We start from the raw sequence: 22,700 nt of genomic DNA on the forward strand, positions 1-22,700 counted from the left end.
TTCTTTTTTTTTTATTAAAAATTTCCACCTTTTCCCCACCTCCCATTTCCCTCCCACTCCCCTCATTTCCCCTCCCCTTCCCTCTCCAGTCCTAAGAGCAGTCAGGGATCCCTGTCCCGAGGGAAGTTCAAAGTCCTCCCCGCTTCATCCAGGTCTAGGAAGGTGAGCATCCAAACAAACTAGGCTCCCACAAAGCCAATTCATGCAGTAGAATCAAAACCCAGTGCCACTGTCCTTGTCTTCTCAGTCAGCCCTCGTTGACAGCCACATTCAAAGAGTCTGGTTTGATCACATGCTCTATCGGTCCCAGTCCAGCTGGCCTTGGTGAGCTCCCATTAGATCAGTCCCACCATCTCAGTGGGTGGACGCACTCCTCGGCGGTCCTGACTTCCTTGCTCACATTCTCCCTCCTTCTGCTCCTCATTTGGACCTAGGGAGCTCAGTCCAGTGCTCCAATGTGGGTCTCTCTCTCTATCTCCATCCATCACCAGATGAAGGTTCTATGCTGATATGCAAGATATTCATCAGTGTGGCTATGGGACAAGGCCAGTTCAGGTACCCTCTCCTCTGCTGCCCAAGGAACAAGCTGGGGACAGCTCCTTGGACCTGGGAACCCCTCTAGAGTCAAGTCTATTGCCAACCCTAAAATGGCGTTGAGGTGATTCTTAAGTAACACCCCGATACAGCTGGAATCCCTTCTTCAGCAGCACAGAAGTTTGTGTGGCTCTGTCCTCAACAGCACACATGTGCAGGAGAAATGAGGGTATTACAAACGCAAACAAAAGCCAAGTGTGGTGGTTTGCATGTAACTGGCCCCCATAATCTCATAAAGAATGGAATTAGTAGGAGGTGTGGCTTTGTTGCAGTGGGTATGGCATTGCTGGAGGAAATGTATAACTGTGGGGGTCGACTATGGGGTTTCCTACGCTCAGGATACCGCCCAATGTCTCAGGTGACTTCCTGTTGCCTGCAAGATGTAGATCTTCACCTACTTCTTCAGCACCTTGTCTGCCTACACACCGTTATGCTCCCCACCATGATGATAATGGGCTGAACTTCTGAAAACTGTAAGGGAGCCACTCCAATTAAAAGTTTTTTTTCTTGGTGCCTCTTCACAGAAGTAGAAACCCTAAGACACCAAGTATGATGCCAATCCCATCAGAGAAATTTTCAGAATAATGATAAACCAAAACCACAGATAAAATAGTGTAAGTGTTACTGAATGCACTTACACTCAAGACATTTATAGACATGAGTTCAAGGGTGTTTTTGAAGATTCAGAATTTATGAAAAATGGATCCTAAATGATCCTAAATGGAGAGAAGAAACACAGGTCCTTATGGGCAGGCCTTGAAGGTGACAGTTTACCCATGTTTTTAGTTGATCTATGCTTCCTTCCTAACCCACCAAGTTTTTTTCAGGTTGCAATTCAAGCTACTGTCACCCAATCCTGAAATGTCCCAACTGTTGTGCCTTTCTAGCCATGGGAGACTGCAGTCTCTAAACTGTAAGTCAAATCAGCCTCTCTTCCCTCAGGCTGTGATCATGTGTACAAAAAAAGTCGCTAGTGCATGTTGCACAGTTGTTTATTGCATGCCTGCCTTGTATGATGTAATGGCTTCTGTGTGTGCTTTCTGCTAGGTCTCTATTTCATAAACATTGCCCAACATAAAGAACTTTGAAATTATTTGTTCAGTGAATCATTATCTTCCATTTACTGGAATCCAAATTCTGAAATATTCAAATGAGCTATACAGTATACCACAGCTAATTATTGACTTTATCACAAATTAAATTCAATGTCCATCCCAATAATATTTTTGATAGCATATGTTTTTGAAGTGAACATCATTAGTAATATGCAGGGGTCACAATATACTTAAAATATGTAAGATTTTAAATTAAAGTATTTTTCCTAAATTTCATGTCTTTGATTAGGTATATTCATTTTAGCTGTACTGACAGGACGTACTTGCAATATATGCAAACACACAAACCACATGATGTAAACACACATTCATTACACACATAAGCACATGTGCATACAACACGTAAACACATAGATGCATAATGCGCATCCACAAATACATAGACGCACAAGCAATTTATCACTGAACAATGGCATCAGTGTTGTTCACCAGATGATTCATGGGTATGTTTTTACCCTCTGGGTCTCTCTGGCTCTGAGAGTACACTTTCTCTACCTTTAATTTCCCTATACTTTTCTTATTACTGGGCTCTGGAGAGAATTAATTATTATGTGTATAAGACGACTGCATCTTTCCCCAAACCATATGTTGTTACTAGTCATGTTCAAAAAAAAAAAAAAAAGAACAAGAAGAGAAACCCAGTAGAGAGGAGACCTTCTGCTTTTTGTTCATAAAAGAAAATATTATTTTCTAAAATGAACTGTGCTACCTCCATGTTATTTTCATTGCGAAGACACCTGGAAGAATGAACTTGCTTTGATCTCTTATTGCTTCAAAAGAAGGATTCCTTCCATTAATACAGGTAATGAAGGGGAGCTCATAGAAATCAAGAGTACACTGAAGACTCATGTTAAAGACAGTCTCGATATTGTTTGAGTACTTGCTGGATTTTTCTTTCCTTTCCTCCCTCTCTCCCTCCCTCTCTCCCTCCCTCCCTCCCTTCCTCCTTTCTGCCCACCTTCCTTCCTTTTTCCTTTCTTCTTTTGACAACTTGACACAAACTAGGGTTTACTGGGAAGAGGGAACTCCAACTGAGGAATTGTCTTCATGAAAATGGCCTAAGAGGAAGGCTGTGGGACATTTTCTTCATTAATGATTGATATGGGAGGTCCCAGCTCAGTGTGTGAGGTTACAACCCTAGGCAGGTGATTCTGGGTTGTAGAAAAAGGCAAGTTGAGGAAACCCTAAAAAGCAAACCAGTTAACTGTTTCTATATGATCTCTGCATCACTTCCTGCTTCCAGGTTTTTCCTTGAGTTCCTGCATTAGCTTCCCCAAGTGATGGGCTGTGACAAGGAAGAATAAGCCAAATGCCTTATCCTCCCCCGAGTTGGTTTTGATCAGTGTTTCATTACAGGAATAGAAAGTAAACTGAGGCAGAAATTGGGATCAAGTGTAAGGTACGGTTGCATTGAACCTACCATGATTTTTGTTTTGGTTGAAGTGTGTGTGTGTGTGTGTATGTGTGTGTGTGTGTGTAAGAATTTTAAAGTTTTTTTTTGGGGCAGGGGCAGGAAATGTCCATTGAGTGCTCAGAGTTTAATGAGATATTATGACAGTTTGGAAGATAAGAATGTTGAGAGAGGTTTAGATAATGGAGTACAGACTTGTAACGTTTTGGAGGGAAATTTGAGAGCCTCTCAAAAATAATATTGATCTATTAATGTAGTGTGTTGTAATTAGTACTCTTTGGAAGTGAAACTGTGCTTCATTGGGATAATAGACGCTGGTCAGATGCGGTTAATGTATGGGCTGTGATTTGTCAGAGACCTGCACATTGAGGTGACATAGGAAATGAACAGGTGATGAAGCCTTCTGCAAAGTATTTCCTCAAGGTCAGCATGCAGAAGTCATTGTCCTTGGTGGGCTAAGGTTCACAGCAAGCTAATGGTAGAACTCGGCAAATATGACCCTGATGAGTCTTCTACATGATACTGGCTTTGAAGGCATGAAAGATTCATGAAGTAGAGCCAATACTTGGCCCTGTGAGAGTCCGGGAGAGACTATTGGTAAAGGTACAATCTCATTTTCAGTGGAAATCCCAGATACCATGAACATATTACTGATATAGATATGAATAATTTGCATTGATATGGATTTTGCTTTATTGATACAAATTTAATGTCAATTTTGTAATATTATATGTATTTCTGATCTTGATTAAAGTATTGTGATTGTTTAGCTCATTTAACAATGTAATGGATAATTAAGAAATACAGGTAAATAGGTGATCATCTATAATAGTTAAGCTTGTAGTCATGTTAGTTAGATTTTCTAGATGTATAGAAATATATTTCACTTAGATAGGTATTCTTTACATCTTTCAGAGACCTTCAAAATATGATATTTAAAATGTTTAAGAACTTAAAACTTTTCATGACAGTGAGACACGTCTGCTTCTGGCAGCACCAATTACTTTGAGAGGAAGATGGGCATCGAGGAGGCTCCTTATGGAGTTTGCTACCCATTTGAGAAAGAAACTGCTCTTCCCTGAACTGCTTCCTTGGACATGCAGGACCAGAAGAAAAAATGACTGCTGAACTAGCCTAAGGGTGAGATGATCCTTCAGGGCTCCTGCTTCATGAAAGAGTCCATGAGACATTCTGCAGGATACAGAAGAAAGTGATTAAACTGTCTTTGAAATCTCCTGCTTCGTGAAAAAGTCTGCTGGATACTATGGGCCTGAAGGCCAAAGATGGATGTCCCTACAGTACAGAAAAGCTTTGGGTGACTGTCGGGGCAGCAAGATGTCTCTGTCAATCCTAGAATTTTGGAAGTTTCTTACAATGCACTTCATGTTTACTTAGTTAATATCATATCCTCCTGGAGTCTTTGATGGAGTTGAAAAATTTATAGTTATAGTTGTCCTTACTTATGATAAAAGATAAAGTAGATATAAATATGTAACTGCAATTCTTGCTTGATAACTGTTTTGTTATATGTAATTTTACTATGTTAAAGCCTTCATTTTTGTTTAAACAGAAAAGCGGAAATGGTATAGGAAGTCCTGCTGTTTGTGTGTTGTTTTCATTGGTTAATGAATAAAGAAACTGCCTTGGCCTAGTTGATAGGGTGGAACTTAGGTAGGTGGATAAAACAGAACTGAATGCTGGGAGGAAGAAGTGCAGAGTCATTGGAAGCCATGGATCCTCTGCCTGAGATAGATACCAGTTAGAATCATTCATTAAGCTTTGGAACAAGTATCAGCATTCTATTTAAAGACTATTTCTTGAACTTTGATATTAATTTGGTCAAACTAGAAACTGTAGAAAAACCATTAATATTATTAATGATAAAAAGAATTTGTCAAGGCCTAGACTTTCTGTGCACTGAGGAATTTATATCATATTTTAAAATCATAGTCTAAGGCATATTCTTTTACTGTAAATTGTTCCATAAAGCTGATCATCATATGTGGCCTTTTAAAGAGCTAGGAGCCTCTCCATCTACAACTTGAAAGACAGGCTTCCAGCTATTACTTCTGGGAGGTTGGGAATGTGTATAGAGGAAAACTAGTATCCTTTTTATTTGTTTTTTTTTTCTGTGTGTGAAAATATATTTAGTTTTATTTGTTTATATCCCTTGCTGCTTAATTAAGAAGTGAGCAAAGATAATCTGATTTCTTATCTAGGAATCTGCATCTACCAAACAGAAAACACAGGCAAATCCCTTACAGCCCCCAGGGGTCCATGAGCTTAGCTGCACTCTGTTATGAATTATTCAGTGGTGATTGGCAGTGCAGTGCCTTTCCTTGCTTGTTAAGATTAATTGTTATGTGTAATTCTGAGAAAAATCAGTCAGTAAGGTTAATACTGTATAGTAACACTATGTGGGGTTCTCTACTGTTTGCTTATCTTAACAAATTAGGATGAAAGTACAAAAAACATTAGACAAGTTTTATTAAGCACAAGGCACACTGAAACAAAAAAAAACGTGGCTAAATTCTGTTTTTCTATGAAAGCTTTTGATTCTTAGATTTTCCAGAATTTCTTGTATGCCAAGTATAATTTTGTTTAATATCAGCTTTTTCCAAAATAAACAAGTCCTAAGAAACCCAATAAGTAAAAAATAAATATAACCAAACCAAACCGAGGAATTAAGATTCCATTAAATCCTACCATTTCAGCTCTGATTGAGTAGTGGTAGATAGTGTCCTGAAATGATTCAGAGAATTTAGGGGTAGAAATAATCCTTCACCTCCTTCATTCCTCATTTTCTCACACAACACAGCCTTACCCTTAGACGTGGAGTTTGTTTCTGTGTGGGTGTCTGTGTGTGCATCAGTGTGTGTATCTGTAAAGGTGTCTGTGTGTGCATCTGTGTGGGTTTCTGCATGTGTGTATCTGTGTGTGCGTCTGTGTGAGTTTGTGTGTGTGTGTGTGTGGTATGTGTGTACCTGTACTCCTTGGCTACCTGTTTGCAGAAGAGAAAGTGAGACTCAGGTCTAAGAAGTAAACAGTCCCTGCCATTAAGTGTTCCCAGATCCCAACTTCCTGACCAGATTTCATGTCTGATATCATTTGTCTCTGGAAGGATAGGAACAATAGTTCCCATAAGGATACTGATAGAATGTAACTGCAAGCAGAAATATAGACATCTAGACCATGAGAACTATGAGATTGTAATTGTCAAGGCTAGACATACATCAAAGGAAAATTGGATTCCAGATATGTGGTCCACACCCCCACAATTAGGAGTCAGCATGCTTTCAGCAGTGAGACCTGAAAATAGAAGGCCAGCATCTGAAAAACATCAGCTCTTTATTTTCTTTTCATAACAGAGAAGATCTATGTAAATTTCTTTCTCCAAATACCCACTAACTTCCTCATCCCTCTGCCTCTCCCTCTTCCTTCTGTCCCCCTTCATCTCCCTCTCTATTTTAATTGAAAGAATGAAATCATCTTCTGCACTAACTTGAAGTTGAACACCATAATTAGTTCCCAAAGAAGTCAATTTTAAAGGAGGACATATGTGGCACCATTGAGCATGACCCAATAGGCCATGTCTTAGTGAGAGAAAAGGAAATAAAAGAAGGAAGGAAGGAAGGAAGGAAGGAAGGAAGGAAGGAAGGAAGGAAGGAAAAAGCATTAGTTGAGAGTTGCTACATTAAATATGGAGATAGGGTGTTTTCAAAGGTTCAGCTTAGTAGGTAGGTTGCCCAAGAGACCAGGTTCTTCAAAGAATTGAATATCCAAGGACAAAAAAAGGGAAGAAAAGGTGAAAACAGGTGTTGGTTGACACAAGCAGAGAGTAAACAGCAGGAAGCATCTCAGGAAGAGAAGGGACTCCAGACCTAGTAGACCACCAAGTGGTCTCTAAGCTGGCCCTTTTATAGGACCTCTACATCCTTCTTCCTTTCCTTAGATCTACTATACCCACACTCTATTGTTTAACTACATGGCCCTATTACAGATAAACATGGCTAAGACTTATAAGACAGATGCCTTTGTTAGAAACCTATGTGGTTATGAAATAGGATGCCATATTAGAGATACGAGGAGATATTTTCTTTCTTCTTTCTTTTCTTTTCTATTTTTTAAGACAGGGTTTCTCTATAGTTTTGGAGTCTGTCCTAGAACTAGCTCTTGTAGACCAGGCTGGCCTCAAACTCACAGAAATTAGCCTGCTTTTGCCTCCCGAGTGCTGGGATCAAAGGCATGCACCACCACTGCCTGGCAAGAGGTGCTATTTTCTAAAGGGAAAGTCTTCCAAGTAGCAAAGATGTGATTAGATTTTCTTCAGCATTTGGGAGGGAGGTCTATTGACTCAAGGACAACATTGATCCCATTTGAATTAAGATGCTTAACTGACCCTTCTAGGCACTCGTCCAAGTTATAGTGAAGACGTGCTATTGAAAAATGTATTTCAAGGTTATTAATCATTCTTTTTGAAAATAAGTCAAGTTAGAGGATGTTATTATAATTGAGGCTGCCCCAGAATGGTTATTTTTCAACATCTCTCAGGAGTTATTGGGGCCAGATCTCCTGACAGAAAAAGATAGATTTGTTTTCTTAAGACTTTTGGGTCTAATTCTGTCCTAGGTATCTGAGTAAACATTTGGAGAGGTCTTGTAGCAAGGTTGTCCCATCAGTAATCAGATAGAAGAGGAAAGACAAAGAAGTCTTGGGCTGAGTATGACCTCTCCCTTAAAACTAGTGTGGTCTAACATGTCCCAGAAGAGTTCTAGCCTTAGTGGTGAGATTTCTGAACTTACCTGTGGGTTAGTGCTAAGTTCTCCTTTCCACTTCTGAACTAATTCAGAGGATCATATTCAGAAACCTTCCTTCCCACTTGTAGGAAAATGGAACCATATCCCTGGTACTTCTTCTTATATCTTACATATTTATAAAATTACCACTCTTCAAAAGATCCCATTTACCATTTGACTTTCTGCAACCACAGTACAAGGAGACAAGAAAAGGCTAATAAATAAAGGAAAGTGAAGGTATTTTGTGGCAAGGGTTGTGGCAATGGTTCAGTCATTTTCAGGCAAGAAAAGAAGTGGTGGCTGTCTGAACTTTCATAGTATAGGGTGGGGATGGGGCAGAGGGACTCAGAGACACAATGTGGTTGTCTACAAGTACACTAGCTACATGATAGTCAAGTTTCCCTTATATCTTAGCTTGCATGGTTATGCCTGCCAAATATGGGGCATAGGCTGAGGGTGATGTCCAAAGTGGTAGATACAAGTCAGGAAAAAAGGAACCTGACACAGGGAAATTGTGCAATGGAAAAATGAGGCACAGAGGAACAGACTGATAGATAAATTTAGAAAATGAGATGCTATAGAAGTAAGAAGCCTACTTCATAGTATAGTGTCAGTCATGGCTGATGAAATACCCCCATTCTATTGACAGACAGAGGTAATGCCCAGACATGATGAACTATTGAATTCACATAACCATCCTGGGTTTATCAGTTATAGCTAGTAAGATTTAGCTATCTCCAAGAAAAATAATCAGTTGATTGAAGAAGAAACCCACAGAATGGGGGATAATTTTTGCTAACTTTACACCTGACAAAAGACTAATACCCATACTACACAAAGAACTCAAAACAAACAAACCAGAGTGAGGAAACAAATGACTCAATTAAGAAATGGGTCAGGGGACCTTTATGATAATTTTGTTGCCTGCCCACCATATTTCCAATCCCATACCCTCCTAGTTGCCTTATCCCATCCCCCACTTGGGAAAGATTTCCTGCTCAACCACAGGCCAGACTGCCCAGAAGACCAGTAAGGAAATAGAAACCAAGAAATAAAACTCAAATCTAACAAAGATAAACTTAAATCATCACTATACCTATTATTATCCCAAACCCAAATGCCTAGATACCAGCAAAAGAACATAATCAATAACAGCCAGGACAGCATGTCACTACCAGAGTCCATAGATCCTACTACAGCAATCCCTGAACATTTCAGCACAGTAGAAGCGTGAGAAAATGACCTTAAAAACAACTTTATGGAGATTGAGGTCCTTAAAGAGGAAATGAAAAGATTTCTTAAATAGAACAAGGAAGAGACAAAGAGCAATTAGAGGAAATTAATAAATCCCCTTTAAAAAGCCAAGAGAGACAATTAAAAAAAAACATTTAAAGGAAAATGAAAAAAAACTGTTCAAGACATGAAAATGGAAAAGAAAAAATAAAGAAAACACAAAAAGATTTCTGAAAATGAAAATTCTAGACAGGCAAACAAAAACTTATCTCAATAAGTTTAATTTTTAAAAAATACTCAAATATCACCAACAGTATACAAGAGATGGAAAAGACAATCTCAGGCACTGAAGATGCAATAGAAGAAATAGATATATTAGGCAAAGAAAATGTTAAACCTAACAAATTTCTGACACAAAACATCTAGGAAATCTGAGACACTATGAAAAAACCAAACCTAAGAATAATAGGAATAGAAGAAGAACCCATTTCAAAGGCACAGAAAATATTTTCAAAAAATCATAGAGGAAAAATTTTTAAACTAAAGAAGGAGACAAAAAATAAAGGTACAAGAAGTTTAAAGAACTAGATTGGACCAGAAAATAAAGTTCCATTGCCACATAATTATCAAAACACTAAATATACAGACAAAGAAAGAATATTAAAAACTTCAAGGGAAAAAGATAAAGTAATAAATAAAGATAGACCTATTAGATTTATGCCTGACTTCTTAAAGGAGATCTAAAAGCCAGAAGGTCTTGGACAAGTATAGATGCCAGTCCAGGCTATACCCATCAAAACTTTCAATTACCATAGAAGGAGAAAAGATATTCCATGATAAAGTCAAACTTAAACAGTATCTATCCATAAATCAAGCCCTACAGAAGGTACTAGTAAGCAAACTTCAACTCAAGGAGATTAACTACACCTACAAAAGCATAGGAAATCTATAATCTCGTACCAGCAAAACCTAAAGAAGGGAATCTCTCTCTCCTCTCTCTCTCTCTCTCTCTTTCTCTCTCTCTCTCTCTCTCTCTCTCCCTCTCTCTCTCCCCCTCTCTCTTCCTCTCTCTCTCCCCCCTTCCCTCACACACGCACATACACACACACACACACACACACACACACAAAACACACACTATCATCAACAATAACAATAACCAAAACAGGAATTAATGATTTTTGGTCATTGATATCTCTCAATATCAATGGACTCAATTTCACAATAAAAAAGACACAGTTTAATAGAATGGATAGAAAAACAGGATCCATCCTTCTACTGCAGAAAAGAAAAACACATCATTAACAAAGACTGATATTGCTTGGAAAAGAATTTTCAAACAAATAAACCAAAGAAAAAAAGCTGGTGGGGGCATTCTAGCATCTAACAACATACATGTCAAACCAAAATTCATCAAGAGACATGATGAAGGATACTTCATATGCATCCAAGAAAAATCTACCAAGATAACATTCCATTTTTTAACACTTATGCCCCAAATACAAGAGCACTGACATGTGTAAAAGTAGCACAACTAAGCTTAAGTCAACATCAAACCTCACACATTAATTGTGGGAGACTTCAATACCCCACTCTCACCAATGAACAGGTCATCCGATCAAAAACTAAACAGAGAGATAAGGGAGCTAATAGATGTTATAAATCAAATGAACAGACATTTACAGAATCATTCACCCAAACAGAATATAGCTACTTCTCAGAACCTAACAGAACTTTCTCAATTATTGACCATATACTCAGCCACAAAGCAAGTTTCAACAAATAAAAAAAAATTGAAATAATTCACTGCATCCTATCGTGAATTAAACCTGAATTTCAACAAGGACAGAAACAGCAGAAAACCTACAAACTCATGGAAACTGAACAACTTTCTACTGAATGTCTACTGAGTCAAGGAAAAGTAAAAGAAACAAATTAAAGTTGTCTTAGAATTCAGTAAAAATGAATGCACAACATCCCCAAACTTAGGGACCAACTCGAAAACAGTACTAAGAGAAAAGTTCATAGCACAAAGTGAATACATAAAGAAATTGGAGAGATCTCATACTAGCAACTTAACTGCATAGAACTGAAATTAATAAAAAATAGAAACAAGAAGAACAATACAAAGGATCAAGAAAACAGAGTTGGTTCTTTGAGAAAATCAACAAGATAGACAAACCTTTATCCAAACTAAACAAATGGAGAGAGAATATTCAAATTAACAAAATCAAAAATAAAATGAAGGATACAACAACAGACACCAAGAAAATCCAAAGAATCATTAGGTTATACTTTAAAAACCTGTACACACTATTAGAAAATCTAAAAGGAATAGATAATTTTTCACTATAGGTATCACTTATTAAAGCTAATAAAGATCAGATAAAAAATTTAAATGAACCTATAACCCCTAAGGAAATAGAACAGTCATTAAAAGTCCCCAACCAAAAAAAGCTCAGAGCCAGTTTTAGTTCAGACTATCAAAGAAGAGTAGTGACAATACTCCTCAAATTATTTCACACAATAGAAACAAAAGGAACTTGACAAATTCATGTCATGAGGTCACAGTCACACTGATAGCCAAAAAACACAGAGATTCAACAGAGAAAGAGGATTGCAGATCATGTTCCCTCATGAATACATATGCAAAAATTCTCAATAAAATACTTAAAAAAGAAATTCAAGAACACATCAAAAAGATCATTCACCAAGCCAAGTAAGCTTTATAGAGAGATGCAGGAATGATTCAACACACAAAAACCAGTCAATGTAATTCACAATATAAAGAAACTCAAAGAAAAATACAATATGATTATCTCATTAGATGTAGAAAAAGTCTTTGAAAAAATCCAACAATCCTTCATGATAAAAATCTTGAAGAGATCAGGGATACAAGAGATATATAAACACACACATACACATATGTATATATTAGTAATATTTTATTTATAATCTTTTTGCCTGAAGATCAGAGGGTAAAACGAAGCCACTAGAGGCCAGGCAGTGGTGGCACACATTGTTAATACCAGGATTTGGAAGACAGAGGTAGTTGGATCTCTGTGAGTGCAAGATCACCCTGGGCTACACAAGATCAAAGCAGAAACAGATCCAAGCAGTGGTGGTGGCTAACACTTTTAATCCCAGTACTAGGGAGTCACATGACTTTAATCCAAACACTAAAGGGGAATATAAAATGGGATGAGGCAAAATCTTAGGGTTCATTTTATACACTTAAGACATGAGAGCTGAGTGACTCAAGCTGGATCTAACCTGAAATCTTCTTTCCTGTAGTCTAACTGCTATCATGGTTCCAGGAAACACTATGAAAGCTAGCAAAGGAAGGAAGCAATTAAATAATCTCACCCAGCTGCAACTCCTATGAATGTTGACAATTGCTAGTATGACAAGATGTCCATAAAGGTACAATAAGTGACACTTACATGTTTGTGGTCCCCAGCAGCTAACTGGATTGAAATCCTCCCCAACAGGAGGGAAATTATACGTGCTACTGGAAATCTAGCCAGTTCCTGGGACTAGTGAGGTCATGGATCTTACAAAAGAATCTACTGCTGTCACCTTGATAAACCAGCATAACTCCTTTCTGCGTTCCGGATATCATCTCGTGCCCCGCTGACAAGTATAGTCACCATTCCACATGAAAGAGGCCCCTTGACAGCAAATAGAGAGCACCACATTAACCACAACTGGGACATAATGCAGATCTCAAGGGGCTGTGGGAAGCTCAGCTCCAGCAGGTACATTTACATCACAGCTTCTGGGAAACATCACTTGGGAAACATCAGGGAAGAGGAAAGGAAAGAGTGGACAAGGCAGAATACCAGTCTTTTTAACTCTCTTTAAAACTCTGTTTGCAGAGTTCTAGAAACAACTCTGCAAACAAATCTATAGCAATAGTAATATCAATGGGCATGTTTATGTGGAAAGGGTACTACTTTGAGACAACTACAGGCAACTATTGACTGCTGGGGAAAGGAAAATTAGTCTTTCCCAGGGGCGAGCCCCCTTTTAGGTTGTCTAATGCAGAGTGGTTGGCCTTGAATTTATATTCATACAAACAACAAAAATGGTACTCAGTAGATTTTATATATATATATATATATATATATATATTTGTGAATACACTTGCATAGTATGTGTACATATAACAAATATAATCAAGAAAAAAGAAGCTATTAACTTGAGGGGTGGTAATGGTGGGAGAAGTTCAAGCGAGCATAACTGGTAAGGTTTGGAGGGAGAAAATGGAGAGTGAAATAATTTCACATAAAAACAAGCCAATAAAAATTTTAGCTGTCTCAAACTCTCTGCTGGATCTCAGGATCCCATGTCTTGACTTAGGAACGATAGTATAATCTGCCTTCCTAGTTCTTCTAACTGTAGGAGACTAAGTTGCCTTGTCTCTTGGACCTCGTCTTCTATGTTTCCTGACTTCCAATGTTGAAAAGATGGTTGACTCAGGGACTGACTGTGCTAAGTATGGAGAGAGGGCAGTCCCTCAGCTGATCAGCATTGCTGGAGTGCAGGGTAATTGATGATTGTTCCCTATTTCTGCCTCTTGAGTTTCAACCAGTTTTCCTGAGCTTGAGTGTTGGCCTTCTTCAATATGCCCCACACAGACCAATAGAGATGTTACAAGAAATCAAGGTTTTGGGAGTGTGGATCCTTCACAGAAACTACCAACAGGTGGAACACCAAAGGACAAAGGAAGCACAAAGACCCAAAAAAGATGAAATGGGTTTTTATTGAAGGAAGCAGAGAGCATTAAGCATGAAGGACCATGTTGAGAAGACTAGGGTCTCAAGTGGTCTCCTAGTCTCTGGGATAATCCTTTTATAGGCCTCCTAGATGCTTCTTTCTTCTTTTTCTCTCTTTTTCCTTCACTTCATCCCTTGCCTGGATGACCCTGTTTTGCACACAGAGATAACTAAAACCAGCGGCTTTGTTCGATAAGTGATCTTGTTAGATGGGAGCTTTGTTAAACAACATCCAGCCATTATGTGAGAATGTCATCTTACTTCTCACTGTACCTCTGGATTCCTGCACTTAGCTATCTCCTGACAAGAGAATTGATACTTTGGGCATTTTTCATGTTATATATATATATATGTATGCACTTTCAAATAGAAGAACAATGGCATGCACATTACTTAACTCTCATATTTGTAAGGTCATTTGGAGGTGAGCAGAACTCATTGTGGATTCACTAGGAATGCTTTCTGGTTGAGTGCCAAGACCACTGTACAGTCACCCTCTCTAGATCACGTATCCTACTTATCTGGTACTCTAGAAACAGCATGTCTTGTTCAGAATGCTTCTGGAAAGTTGAATTCTTTCTCAGTTCATTGTGCACACTTATTCTTCTGATGTCATCAAAAGGGTTCCACAAATATTTGATGGACTATTCTGTGAACAGATCATGGTCACCTCACAACACACTCGGTAGGTCTTGTTCACATGTCAGTCAAGGTGAGGGCTACTTCTTCTTATCCTTCTTTTCTAAATGTATTCTAGCTCATAGACTAAATCAACAAAAACTATAGGACAAAACAAATATAAGACTGTTATTTTTCATTAGTCTTTTCTATTTACATATGTTCTACATTTTCAATAGGAACAACAGTAAACTTGACATTACTAGACCTCAAAAGTTACAGAGTCATACGGGGACCTTGGTGTAATAAGCATTTGAGTGTGTTGAAGATGTTAGAGCTAATGAAAACTATAGATTGAAACTTGACCCCTTTGATTAAGAATAAAATTCAAATCCAAAAGGGTGATACAAAATAAGCACTGACTTTGGAATAGAGTGAGTGGAGGAAACAATACGATTAAAGAGGTTTTAGAAACACTAAGTAAACTAGAAGGAATGTGAGAGGTTGAAAAGGGATAGTACAGTTGGCTGGGTGGAGCGAGTCATAGTGTAATTTGAAGTGTAGAGGTGATAAGGTATAAATGGGAGCTGTTCAAGGACCAGTTTCCCTGTCAGAATAAGGTGCACACAGAGACTCTAAGGATCAGTGATTTGCTAATATCTCTTAACTCTTTGTAAAATATTACATAGTTATGTTGACTCTTCCAGAAAAAAAAAGCTAACCTGCTCTCCAGAATAACATGAAAGTTAATCTCATCTAGCTTTACTCAGTCTTGCATCCCTGAGATATGCCTCAAAAATATTTAGACATTATTTTGGGCATGAAGTTAATGATTGATTTGGTGCATAATATTAACTTGTGTTAAACTAGTACTTTTGTACCAGTGATTGTTTTTCTCAGATGCTAGCCTTCACTCTCATAGGAGTGATATATTCATTCTAAAAGGTCAAAATGGAGCAGAATAGACTAAATACTGTAAAATTTATCTATTAGTGATGACATGGTATCTCTTGTTTTCTAGGCACCAACCATGAAGCAACATATAAAACTTGGAATACAGCTCAGCAGTAGAGGTTGGTCCAGTGTACCTGTCAGGTCTTTAGTTTAATCTCATGCACATAAAGAAAGAGAGATGCAGTAGAGGGGGGAAAGGAAATAAAGAAGGAGGGAAGAAAGGACAGAGGGAGAGGGAGGGAGGAAGATGTGAAGGAGAAAGCATGGCACTGTTCATTATAACATTTGAAGCCTCACTACTTTTATAACTGTAGCTTTATAATTTTGCAACTGTCACAACTATTCTGAAAACTGCTGCTTGTGAAGAGCAGCACATAGGAGAGAAGCAGACATGGGCAGACACATGCACACACTTGGACAAGTGTCTCTGTGTGGTGAGTGCACATTTGTATTGTTTTGATCAAATTTCATTTAGGTGAAATATTTTAATATTCTGGGATTTTCAATACACATCTGTCTTACACCCAGAAATTGGTAATGGTTGGGTATTTTTTACTTTTTAAATAATCCAGTCTATCACACTACCATAATCAAAAAGATAAAATATGAAATTCAATAAAGATGGCGTGCGTGTGTGTGTGTGTGTGTGTGTGTGTGTGTGTGTGTGTGAGAGAGAGAGAGAGAGAGAGAGAGAGAGAGAGAGAGAGAGAGAGAACATATTCTTGCTATTCTTTCCCTGTCCCTCTGCTCTCACCAAGCATTCATACCTTGAGCCACCATCAGTGTCTTTCTGCTCTCTGTATAGTTGTTCTAGTTTAGAGTACATCCATTTATCTCACCACACTTGACAAATGCCATTTTTTTTTTGTTGAATTGAATGGAAGAATACATCCCATATGTGCTGACTAGTTTTATGTCAACTTGACATGAGCTAGAGAGAGTGGAGGAAAACTCAGTTGAGGAAAACCTCCATTAGATCTGGCTGTAAGCAAGACTGTAGAGCTTTTTCTTAATTAGTTATTCCTTCGGCTCTGGTCCCTTTAAGGGCAAGCCACGCCCACTCCCAGCCACTTCTGACATCCTGGTCTCCATCTTAACTCTCTCTCTTCTATCCCCATCTCTTGGCATGTGCACACATGCTTTTCCTCTCTCTGTCCTCTTTTTTATTTCTGCCTTTCTTCCTCTCCTTCTTCTTTAAGTAATAAATGTTTACCCTTACGTTTATTTACTATGTCCTGTGAGCCTTTTATACACCGCATCCGCCTGCCTGACTCTCTGGGCCGCATGGCGGGACTAGCCTGCCACCCTGGGGACCTTGCAGGGACCTTGTCGGACTAGGGCTGCTCTGCGAGCCTGCCGGGCCATGCCAGCATTAAACAACAATAGTGATCAATAGGGGAGGACCCAGCCCATAGTGGTGGTACCACTCCTGGGCTGGTGGTCCTGGTTCTATAAGAAAGCAAGCTGAGCAAGCCAGGGCTGCAAGCCAGGGCTGTAAGCCAGTAAGCAGAATCCTTCATGGCCTCTGCATCAGCTTCTGTCTTCAGGATCCTGTCCTGTTTGAATTCCTGCCTGCCTTTGATGATGAACTGTAATATGAAAATGTAAATGAAATAAATTATTTCCTCCCCAAGTTGCTTTTGTTTGTGGTCTTTCAGCCCAGCAATAGAAAGCATCACTAAGACATTACATTCTGTGGTTTTACATGTGTAATAAAGGACTGAGATTTAATATCATAGAGTTCTCTACTACCTCAGAAAGTCAGGGAAAACTCACACACTTCCATCTGAAAATAGAATTTGCAGTGAAAGAGGGTCACCAGATTAAGTATTTGTCCAAGGACAACTGAATAGAGGAGAAAAATCATCCCTTCTTGTGTTTAGAATCTGGAGACAGTTCTAACAGTAAAATACTTTAAAACCTTTGCTCTCATCTTAACTTGTCTTGTCAGAGGCTACTCGATCATTTCTGACCACCCAAACTTAAGAAATAATTACACAGAAATCTGTATTAATTGTAATACTGTTTGGGCAATAGCTTAAACGTATTTCTGGCTAACTCTTATATCTTAAATTAACACATTTCTATTAATCTGTGTATTGCCACATGACTGTGGCTTACTGCAAGCTTCTGATGCATCTGTCTCCTGCAGGCGACTACATAGCTTCTCACTGACTCCATCTACTCTCTCTCTCTCTCTGTCTCTCTCTATATATCTATATCTATATCTGTATCTGTATCTGTATCTGTATCTGTATCTATATCTATTTCTATATCTATTTCTATATCTATATCTATATCATCTTCCAGCCTGGCTATGTTCTGTTAAGCCATTGGCTGAAAGCAGCCTCTTTATTAGTCAATAAAAGCAACACATATTCACAGCATACATCACCTCCCACGTCAAACTTGTATGAGCTAATAATTTTATTAAACCTGTTCTGAATAAAACACATAGTATTAAGTGTCTACTGAACTAATTTTTGTATCAACATCATGTATATCTTTTATATTCTAATACACATTGAAACAAAGTCCCACTCCTTGCCACATAGATTTTCCATCCCTTACAAAGAGTCTCTTGATTATTTCTAATCAAGATAGTCTCTAAGCCAATGAAGCATGAAAGAATATCAGTACATATTCAGATCTTCTCCCTTCAATCATACTCTTTGTGCTTCTCACAACATCAATGCTGGGAATTTTACTCACATGAAGTCTTCTTTGTTAACCTGGGCAATTCTATGTGTGTTTACTATATCAAAAAAACCCAGGAAAACATTTTAAAAATAGGTGTATATGGAGGCTAGGGAAGCGGATCAATGGGTAGCAATGCCATCAAGCCTGATAACCTTCATGTAATCCTTGAGAATCAGATGAAGGCAGAAAAGAATCAATTCCCTTTCTTTGCCATATGGCCTCTGTATATATGCTGTGGAATGAATACACACACACACACACACACACACACACACACACACAAATGAATAAATAACTGTAAACAAAGTTAAAGAATTTCTTATGCTACATGAATTATCTGCAAGAAAGGCTAGAAATGACCACAAACAATGTGGCATTGGAGCATCACAGTTCACACAAGCTATAGCTTGAGTTCTTTTGAGGATGTAAGGTAAATAGGACTCAGTTCCTGTCCTTTGGAACTAAAAGTTTTTGCTTTTTTATTTATAAAGAATTGAATAATGAAGAAACATTTGGTATAAGCAGAAACTGAGGGTAAATAGTGGGAAAGTGGGAAAATTCCGTAGTTAGTGAAGGAACATATACACACAGAGAGATCTTTTCCTTTACCTTCGCTGGGCTTCATGGCATTGGTTCAGTCAGCAAACATTTTTCTGTACAAGCTGAGGCATTAAGGTTCATACTGACTATCTTAACTAGGGTTTCTGCTGCTGTAAAGAGACACCATAACCACAGCAGCCCTCCGAAGGAAAATATTTAATTAGGGCAACTTACAGTTTCAGAGGTTTAGTCCGTTATCAGCATGGTGGGAAATGTCAGCTTGCGGAAAAACATGGTTCTTGAGAAGGAGCTGACAATTCTACATTTTATTCAGAACCAACAGGAAATGAGCTTGAACTGTGACACTGTGCACAGCTTGATCATAGGAGTCCTCAGATCCTTTCTCTACAGTGACACCCTTTCACTAATAACACAACACCTATTAATAGTGCCACTCCTTTGGGGGCCATTTTCTTTCAAACCACCACATTGCCTTTGCAACCTTTATCGCAACTACGCACTCTGTTGCAGCATGTTAATCTTCATGTAAAAGAGCGGGGGTTGAGGGTCATTGTTTGTTTACTATTGACACTAATTATCAGCTTTCAACATAAATGGTTGTTAAGAAAACTGTGCAATTAAGAGAACAGAGACTAAAAATGTTTTGTGAATTGAAAATAATGAATTTGGTATTCGGCATTCAGTTGAACATAAAACATGTTCTAAGTACTTTCAAGAATAACATTTAGTGTCTGGGAGAAAGAAAGAGATAATCAAATGAGCTTCGCTAACAAGGAATTTAGTATTTATCGGGGAGCAGCAGGCCCTGGGAAAGTGTGCTACCCTCACTGAACTGCCCCCATTAACATCAGCATGGCCCTGGGAAAGTGTGCTATCCTCACTGAACTGCCCCCATTCACATCAGCATGGCCTGATGGCTTGTGAGCTGAGATGAGAAGGGCAGAGTGTAAACATTACCAGGGAGTGTTGGCAAAGGAAGGGGAGAACTTGATGAGTTTCACATCATATCACTGGAAATGTTTTGAAGAACTTAGACTGCTCATGACTAAAGTCTTACGAGTAGTTAAAGTAACCCTTGCTCCTGTTAGAGGAACAGTAGAGTCAGAATAGGGCAAGAAACTTTAAGTGCAGCAATATCCCAGGGCTATTTATGTTTGAGGTAAGTTGATTGTCTACTGTAAATAGAGTGTGATCTGTGTTTCAAGAATTTTCAGCAGAAAAAGAAACTCTGATTAATACCACTGTCACGTATTTAGAATCCAAAGATACTGCCTACATGTGAGTGTGTGGTTTGGATGAAAGAAGAGAATTCACTTCTCTTGTTCTGAGTGAAAAAATCCTGATATAGATCAGTAGATTTGTTTATTAAAATTACTTTAAGCATTTGAAAAATGTATTAACCCTTAAATATGTATGGAAAAATAGAGATCATATTCAAAATATTCTCATATATACAGGCAAAACCACATACAAACCTAGAAGATCAAAGGTCTGTCAAAGCCCGCATCTGGATTTCCTGGAAGTCTGAGTATGACAAGTTAGGAGAGATCTGCTAAAAGGAGAAGAGAGAAACAGACTTGATCCCCTGCTTATGATGCCATTCAGATCTGACCTCACAGACAGAAGGGAACACAGTGTTATTCCAAACCAATAATGTGTCAAAACATCTGTGGCAAACAGAACCTAGTTTAAGAATACAACCTAGTTAAATCAAAGTAAAATAAAAATTTATATTTCTAAATGATAAAAGGAAGTTTTGAGTTTCCATCATGTAAAACAGATCCAGAAAGATAACATATGTTTCACTGTATAAATAAATAGACAAACAAACAAGGCATCCTTGCTGACTGTAGCAACATGACAGCCCCCAAAGGCAGAGATGAAAGAAGCTGGGTTAACATTTCCATGGGGAAAATGTTCAAACTGCTATTGGCAACTATAAAAAAGCTCTACTAAGTCATAGTTACTAACAGACAAGATAAGAATATAGGGAAATATTAGCTAAATTTTCAGATGAAATTAAGACAAATAAATAAGGTTGCCTATGGGTCAATCTGATATTTTCTGAATTAAGGACCCTAGCTTGTATCAAGTGAACACACAAGGAAAGGAAGGGAGGGAGGAAGGGAGAAGGAAGAAAAAAAAATGGAAAGAAAAGCAAAAGAAAGGAAAGGAAAGGAAAACCAGTTGGGAAGTGGTGGCACATGACTTTAATCCCAACACTCAGGAAGCAGAGACAGGCAGAACTCTGTGAGTTCGAGTCTGGTCTACAAGAACTAGTTCCAGGATAGGCTCCAAAGCTACAGAGAAACCCTGTCTTGAAAAAAGAAAAAGGAAAAGAAAAATCATACCAGGGTAATATTATTATTCATAAAGGAGTAGCTCAATTTCAAACTTTTCTAATAAATAGCTCTATTTTCTTCTTACACATTTCTTCTCATTTCTGGGATAGGGGAGAAAGAGGCTTTGGGTGTCAATTTGGGGCTTATGTTAGAACTTATATGGTTCTAGAGAGTCTTGAGTTCATGTCTATCATGTTCAATAGCATTATGACAAAGTAGGTGACTCTCTCTCTTCTATTTCAAACAAAAATGTAGCTTGATCTCAAAGGCCAATATTAATTCTTTAAAGTTTACCAAAAAATGAATAGAAGAAAAAATTTAAAATATCAAAGTTACTAACTGCCTCTTCCAAATGCTAGCCACTACTAATATTTATTGTTAAAGAGTCTGACTAACATAATAAAATCCCCAAACTTCCTGGGTTAGCATAATTCACTGCATTTATGCTTATTAAAAGTTTATTGTAAGTACTTAGACTTATTATTCAGTCTTCCATGTGGTCAGCAAGAGATCCATGATTCCCTAAGACCTTGCATCAAACTAAGGCATAGAGAGCCAGGTAGACAATTGACAGGGGTTAGACTGAAGACTTAGTTTGGCAGTGGCCAGAATACATTCATATAATTACAAATTTCATTCCTAAGAATGCTTGGACATCTCATTTGACCACAGAATTAAAATATAGAGAAATAGGATAGAAGTGTATAAAGATCTTATGCAAAGTCTACTGGCTCTTCTAACACTTCCTATCTTTTTCTACTGGCTCATTTCCTTTTATTTTTTCTGTTATTTATTTTAGTCTAGCCACGTTTGGCTCATTGCTGGATTTGAAACATACCAAGGACTTTGCCCCCAAAGGCTGATGTAGCAATTAGCTTTCCTATCATTGACAAAGCACCTGTCAAAACAAGGTAAAAGGAAGGCATATTGTACTGAAGAACTTGGGAGACAAGACACTCTATGGGGGTGGGTGATGAGGAGAGACTATAGCATCTCATAACATACCATAGTGTCTTGGAAGCAAAGAGACAAGTATTCTCTGGCTTTTTCCTGTTATCCCTTTTTTCCCCACCCATACCCCAGCCTGTGCAATCATGCTACTTGTATCCTAAGAGAACTGTTAACTTCGTTAAGCCTTTTTACAAAGGGCCACGTGGATACACTCATGGATGTGCTTCACTAACCTCCTAAATGTTCCTCAAACTCATCAAATTGACAATCAAGGTTAGCCATTATAGGTCATGAATTGGAGGTTTGCTCTCAAACGTAACAATATGGAGAGGTTTTATGTCTCCACAAGTTGGAACAGAGTGGAAAATGAACACATTTTCCCAGGAAAATGAACAATCCCTCAGAAGGAATTGGTGCAGTTCTCACAGGATCTGTTTAGTTATGACCAGCTGTGGGTTATTATAAAAGAGAGATCTCCACCCCTCCCTATTCTATCTTGATGTGGAATGGGGACTTCTCTCATTTCCATAATATTTCTGTCATAAGTGACTCAGGGATGTCACAGGAGATACACTAGGTGCGGCTGCTTGATCTTGGAATTTTTCTCCAAAATGTTGTTATAGCAAATAAAATACTCATTCTTGGGT

The sequence above is a fragment of the Myodes glareolus genome, chromosome 6, assembly GCF_982192425.1.
Source record: "Myodes glareolus chromosome 6, mMyoGla1.1, whole genome shotgun sequence".
NCBI lineage: Eukaryota > Metazoa > Chordata > Mammalia > Rodentia > Cricetidae > Myodes > Myodes glareolus.